The following is a 6,505-nucleotide window of genomic DNA, read 5'->3' as shown; positions in this document are numbered from 1 at the left end:
CGTTACTGTAATGAAAAAAAAAATCATCAAGGACATGGTTAAGGTAAGAAAAGGACATTCTATTGGGATCATCATTCCACAAAGATTTATTTCAAAATTACCTTAAATATTTCAAAGGGAATTAGAGTTTATTTCTTTGTTTTGGGGGTGGAGCTGGGAACTGAACCTAGCTAGGCCTTGCCTACGCTAAGCACCCACTGTATCACAGAACTAACCCCCTGGATGCCATCGTCTAAAATAGTCCCAATATTGTGTGAATATAGGTTGGTTGGGTTTTTTTTTTTTTTCAGTCTTCAATTTCAAACTTAGCAATCTGATCTACAAATGGCAGTGGAGTCATTTGTCTGTAGTTGACCCAACAATACCCACCTCTGAAATTCCTGAATATCCAAAAGATTCCTACATCTTTCCTAATGCTCCTCACTTCCAGCCAATCCTGCATACATCTAGAATTGTGATCTCCCCAGAAAAACAGCCCCCTCTATAAACTGTTTGTCCCAATCTACCTCATATTATTGTTCTTTGTGGACAGTCCTATATTCGTCACTTTTCATGGCTAAGACAAAATAACTGGATTAATCAGCTTAAAAGGAGGAAAGGTTTATTTTGGTTCACAGTTTGAGGTTTCAGTCTATGGTTGCTTGGCCTTACTGCTGAGTACCTACTGTTGAACCCATGGCAACTGGGAAACAAAAGACAAGGGAAGAGCAGAGTCCTAATATCTCTTCTAGGAGCACACTCCTAATGATCTACCCATCTTACTCTAGGCCCAATTCCTAAAGGTCCCACTGCCTCCCCATAATACCACAGGCTGGGACCAAGCCCTTAGCACAGGGGCTAAGATCTTCTAGTAAGCTATCTACTTTCTGAGGGCAGGAACTGTGTCTTACTTATTTGTTTTATACCTTCCACGGTGACTGGTAAATTGAAAAAGAAATGAAATACTTGCCAAATTTAACTGATTTGAATGCTCCACAGAATTCCATTATCTCCATTGTAATCTTTAGCAGTAACACTTTTCCTTTAAAATTACTGAAAAACAGGAGAAAGGCTTAGGAAAGACATGGTAATCACATACATGACATTTGCCTTTTTGTCTTCCTATCATTTTTTATAAACATTTTTACGTGGAACCTCCACCTTGGTACCTCACTGGGCCTGCTCAGGGCATCAGAACTAGTGTCTTTTGTGTGCATTTATTTGTTTCAAATTTATTTTATACTGCTTTTATTTTGGAACGAATACATGCCATTCAAGAAAAAGTTAGAAATAGAGGTAAGTGAAATAAAAGTCCTCTATAAATCTGCTACCAAGGTAGGATAATGTGGATAACCTTCTTATTATGAATATACTGAGTTTTATTTTTGTTTTTCTGAATGATTGTGTCAGAAAACCTCTGTATAGAGAGAGATAACATCTTCACTGGCACAGATCTTTGTCCTGTGACTATCAATTGAGTTGCTCTCTGTTTTGCACCAGTAATAGATAGGGCAATCTTGATGCTGAATTCAGAGTTTAAGTGGATCTCTTTTGATTTCACAGAGCTGCCCCTCCCTCCCAAACCCCTTTCCATTTCCAGTGGTAGGTAGAACTTTGTTTGGGGAAAGCATAGCATTCAGGGATTGTGTGAAAACTATCTGACTTAGCAGTGTTAGCTTAGTGTTGCTCTCTGCAGCAAATTTAGGTCTTCTCACCTCAGCACACTGAATGGGCTTTGGAGAACAAAGGTTGAGTACAAGAGTCTTCATTAAGAAGAGTTGTTAGCATCCAATGTGGGGTACATATGAAGCTTAGGCAAATATATGGACCAATGGGGGATCATACCCAAAGTGGTAGAAAAAACATTTTCAGCCAAACTCTGATAGGCTAGCCTTGAGCGACTGAGAGGATTCAAGAAGCAATGAGGCAGGGGATGACTCAGAAACAACAGAGTAAAGGGCTTAGTACTTAATCACTTGAAGGATTCGGACACTTGGAGGTGGTAGGAGTCCTTAAGGGGATGTTGTTAGTCTGCCTGGAAATAGAGGATGAAGGTACTTATTCCAGCAACCAACTACCAAATGAAAAAGGCTATATTTGCATCCCAAAGTGGGAAAGCAAATTACACCATGTGTGACTGTGTGTGTAATTTTTATTGAAGGCAGCACATTAACTGGTGTTAATTGTATTAGTTCAGGAAATTTTGAACATGGAAGAGAGAGCAAAGGAAACATGTTTCTTGGTAAAATGGGCTTTCTCACCTCTCTTAAGCATCCAACTATTTTACTGATTTATCGGGTGAGCTCCATTCTATCACATAAGGTTGGAGAGAAATACGAAAAAGGACTAGAAAAGATATGGGTACCATGGGCTGGGGTTGTGGCTCAGTGGTAGAGCACTCAACTGGCACGTGAGAGGCACTGGGTTCAATTCTCAGCACAGTAAGGGGTCTGGGGATAGCTCAGTTGGTAGAGTGCTTGCCTTGCATGCACAAGGGCCTGGGTTTGATCCCCAGCACCACACACACATACAAAAAAAAATAATAATATAAAATAAATGTACTGTGTCTATCTACAATTAAAGAAAAAATATTAAAATTAAAAAAAAACAAGAATTACCAAGAAAAAAGGAGCAGGAGCTTTTAGAATCAAATAAGTTGTGAAAACCCCTAGAGTCAAGAAGACTTAAGTCTAACACCCCATACTCTATTAGGTAACAGCAACTTGATAACTTTAGCCTCTTCTTACTCACAAGCTTAATATTTCATTTTTGCTAAAATTTTGAAACTTTTAAAATGAAAATATCCAAATATAAATCAAAGTAGAACACTTGGAGGTGTTGTAGGACTCAATCCCTTGCCAGGCCAGTCTGTGCAGCAGAGGGAGGGTGGCTGGTAGTGGCTGGAGGCCTCACTTTGGGAAATTGTTCTTCTGCTCTGTGGCCACCAGCCTTCCTCCCTGGTCCTCCACCCACTATGGATGCTGCTCCTTAGGCACCTCTATGAGTCCAGATTAAACCCACAAGCCAAAGCACTGCCCTCCCCTAGGGACCCAACAGCCACATCTCTGGCCAACTAGTCACGAGGCTCCCTCATCCTGCTTGGATTCCTTAGTAATGCAACACCACCATGATTCAGCCAGAACAGAACAGGTCTCTTTGGCACATACCACCATGTTGACAATGCCACTGGCCAGATCAACATGTGACAAGTGTCTGGCAGGAACCTAAGTCTCTGTTCCAACACAAGCCTGTGCTTTTGTTATCTATTTCCTTTCAGGGACTTTTACTAGGCATGAGAATGTTAGAGAAAAACCATGATTGTAGCTAGTCATGCCCATAGCCAATCTCACAAGGTGAGAAATCACCTTGTACGTGCTGACTTTGACCCTGAATGCACTTGTCCACCTGGTATGTTCCAGTCTAACAGTACCTTAACTCCCTATATGGTGTGTCCTGTGGGTTGGGGTGTGCAGAAGGGACCAAGAAGAAGAATGAGGGGTGTGCTCAGGGTACCTTCTCCGATGTGCTTTCAGAGAAGGAGGATGAAATGAAAGCATACAATGACTGAGTCAGAACCCGGTGGTGACCAAGAAACCAAGGAAACAACCTCTGTGGCACATTCCTGTCCTTTTTCAGCAGAACCCCACTTTCCCCAGGCACAGTCATCTTCTCATGCCCGGAGCACATGAAATCCATTCTCCCGTTCATGTTCCTAGGGACATGAACTCAACAGAATCCAACTCTTCTGCCTCTTAGACCAAAAGCACCAAGAGACATCCAGTTACAGAGAAGCTCTGCAAGAAGGGAGGAGCTGTGAACCAGACTCTCGGAGCCTCCAGGGAGTCAACTACCAGAAGGGTCTTACCACAGGCACATCCAGGGAGGCCATCCAGGGGGAGAAGTCCAGCATGACCATCAAAGGCCCAAAAGAAGCCATCTCAGGCCTGAGCCACACAAGCATTTGGACACCAGTGGACATTCCCCATAGATGATTGAGCTTTTCCTGCTTCTGGTGCATGTGGTGATACTGTGTAGTATCTAGAAAAGCTCCAGGACTCGACAAAGGGTCCCTGGCAGGATCCCACACCATTGAGGAAAACGCAGGACTGAAAAAACAATCCATGACTCCAACCCAGAACTGGGAGAAGCGGGTCCAATGCAACTGCTGGGGTATTGAAATCCTGAATCTTGCAGAAACGCAAGTGGAACGACTGTGGAAGGATATCTGTCAGTTTCTGTGCAATTCCAAGAGAGGGAAATGGCTTCTTTCTTTTTCTTTCTTTCTTTGCTCTTCTCTCTCTCTCTCTCTCTCTCTCTCTCTCTCTCTCTCTCTCTCTCCCACACACACACACACCTCCTTTCTTGTACTGGGGATTGAACTCAGGGGCACTCAACTCCTGAGCCACATCCTCAGCCCTCTTTTGTGTTTTATTTAGAGGCAGGGTCTCCCTGAGTTGCTTAGCACCTTGCTTTTGCTGAGGCTGGCTTTGAACTAGTGTTCCTCCTGCTGCTTTCTCAAAGGACACACGGTGGAACTTGAACAGGCCCAGGCACTTCTGCTGCATAGGACCATCCAGTAATCCCGAGGCCAATGTCACCCAATTAGCACCCAGCTCCAGCACTGGCACAGTGAGGTCATGGAGAGGATTCGTAGACTAATGAAAGACACCACCCAGCTGGAAACTGACAACCCCCCTCTCCAACTTAGCCTGTGCCCCATCCCTAGTTCTAATATGAAACTTGAGAATTCCACTCTCCTGATGGTGGGGCCATCCTTGTTATTACAAGATCAAGATCTTCCTGGATGAGTCTGAGCCCCTTTTCCACTCTGATTCCGTCCGTCCGCGGCAGCTCAGCAGAACCAACTCCTTCATTACTGGATAGAAGAAGAACCCAGTATAAGCTTTGGTCCCTTTGACCTGCAGCCTCTTTACTGGGACATTCCACATTCTGAATTCTGAGGCATCTGTGGTTGATTGAAGAGATTCCCGGGGCTGAGGAGAAACTGGAACAACTATTAGAGATTGTTGGAGTCTAGAGTAAGAGGCCAGCCAGACCCTCCTGGACTGTGTTCATAGCCCTCTCCCTGACCTATTGTAGCACATAGGGATGCTCCATTCTGGAAATCAACTGGCAGAAATAAAGTGGCAGGGTGGTTCTGTTTCTTAAAATTGTAGTGGCATCCCATGAATTCTATAAGTAGTCTTCATTTTTCAAAATCCATAGCTACTTTCAAATATATGTATATGTGTGTATACATATATATAATTATTATTTTATTATTTTTGCTCTCCACAAATGTCCTTTAGGACATTGTAAATATTATATTATTATAATATTATGAAATATTATCTTTATAATATTATCATAAAATATAATGGTTTGATTATTATTCAAAATAATAATCTTATTAGTTCTTTTTTTCCTTTAGGATTAAGAAAATTTAAGACCATGTTGAGTGCTGTGAGGCAATTAGACTCTTTATATAGTCTTGTTATATAGTTCATACTCATGGCTGAAACTTGACCACACTCTTGTGATTGTACTGTTTGCACCTGGACACTGTGTAGAATGCTTAATTACTTCTGCTCCTCTTGATGTTCATATGTTCTGGGCTGGAGAAATGAAATCCTCAAGCCATCAGGACTTGCTATTTCAGTGGCTTGAGAAGTGAGCCACTCAAGAAGTTTATCTTTTAGGAATTGAGTGGTTCTGGAACACACTGCTGAGTTTTGGAAAGTCAAAATTGAGTGCCAGCAGCCCCTTTGCCACAGAGAATCTGCCCAAATTTCCTTTAGTGAATGTCTTGTTTTTTTTTTTTTTTTTTTTTAATACAAACATAGTCACTAGTTCCAGTCTGCCCTCAAGGCCTTTGTCTTACTGGGTTTCCTTCATCATTCAATCACTTTAATTAAAAATGGCTATACCTATTAAGAACTCTTATCTAATTTATTTGCAGCTGTACTCCCATCTACAAATCTACCCTCTAATGCTCAGTTGTCAGATTCTAATGTGAAGGTGCTATGGACTCCCTTTGTGTGGCTGGGGTTTGTGGGGAGTGGTGAGGGACCATATCAAGAGAAATGCTTCACATGTACTAATTTATTAATAAATATTAGGCATTTTAGTTTTTTTAAGGTATAATTAACTCCCATATTTCCCTCAATTTCAAAAATTATCTATGACATAATTTGTCATCCAACAATTATCTTGAAGCAAATCCAGACTTCACTTTATACATATACATATACAAATATCTACATACATAATTATTTTTAAACATAAACAATACCATCATTTAAAAATTAATACTAATTCTTTAAGATCGAATATTTAGTCAAAGTTCAACTTTTCCTGATTATGTTATAATTTTTGTACAATATCTTTAAGCTTTATGTTATTGATAGTCTACAGTCTTTTAAAAATCTTTAAAAATTTATCATCAAATATGCACATCTTGAGCTCACCATTTACTAGCTTTGCACTGAACACAATGAGCTTACTTCCCATGCTGAGGAGGGATGAG

At 41.1% G+C, this 6,505-nt stretch overlaps 2 pseudogenes; both read left to right on the top strand.

The window, feature by feature from the left end:
- Positions 1-1,245: 1,245 nt before the first annotated feature.
- On the top strand, positions 1,246-3,735 carry LOC113194178 (tumor necrosis factor receptor superfamily member 21 pseudogene; annotated as a pseudogene).
- Positions 3,736-4,100: 365 nt separating this feature from the next.
- On the top strand, positions 4,101-5,079 carry LOC144249003 (tumor necrosis factor receptor superfamily member 21 pseudogene; annotated as a pseudogene).
- Positions 5,080-6,505: the final 1,426 nt, after the last annotated feature.

This window comes from Urocitellus parryii, chromosome 9 (genome assembly GCF_045843805.1).
Source record: "Urocitellus parryii isolate mUroPar1 chromosome 9, mUroPar1.hap1, whole genome shotgun sequence".
Classification (NCBI taxonomy): Eukaryota; Metazoa; Chordata; class Mammalia; order Rodentia; family Sciuridae; genus Urocitellus; species Urocitellus parryii.
Note: the sequence above shows the minus strand (reverse complement) of the source record. Positions and strands in the feature narration are given on the sequence as shown.